This window comes from Octopus bimaculoides, unplaced genomic scaffold (genome assembly GCF_001194135.2).
Source record: "Octopus bimaculoides isolate UCB-OBI-ISO-001 unplaced genomic scaffold, ASM119413v2 Scaffold_360611, whole genome shotgun sequence".
Taxonomy (NCBI): domain Eukaryota; kingdom Metazoa; phylum Mollusca; class Cephalopoda; order Octopoda; family Octopodidae; genus Octopus; species Octopus bimaculoides.
This window is the reverse complement of record NW_026413189.1, coordinates 18,292-18,548: the sequence shown is the minus strand read 5'-3', so window position 1 is coordinate 18,548 and position 257 is coordinate 18,292.

Here is a 257-nt window from a genome sequence, read left to right as displayed (position 1 = left end):
GATATTGTGTCTTATAAATTGATTAATTTATTTATTAATTGATTAACTATTCATTTCTCTCTAACTTCTATTCGTGTATCCCTTGTCATATCCTTTAACGTTGCAGTGTCTCCCTGGAATCGATGTAAACCTCACCTGTTTTTGTGTGTAGTAGTATCTCATCCTTTGATAGTGTCCTCCGTTTTGGGCCCTTGTGGTCAATAAAAGAAATCATCATCATCATCATCATTATCATCATCATCATCATTATTATTATT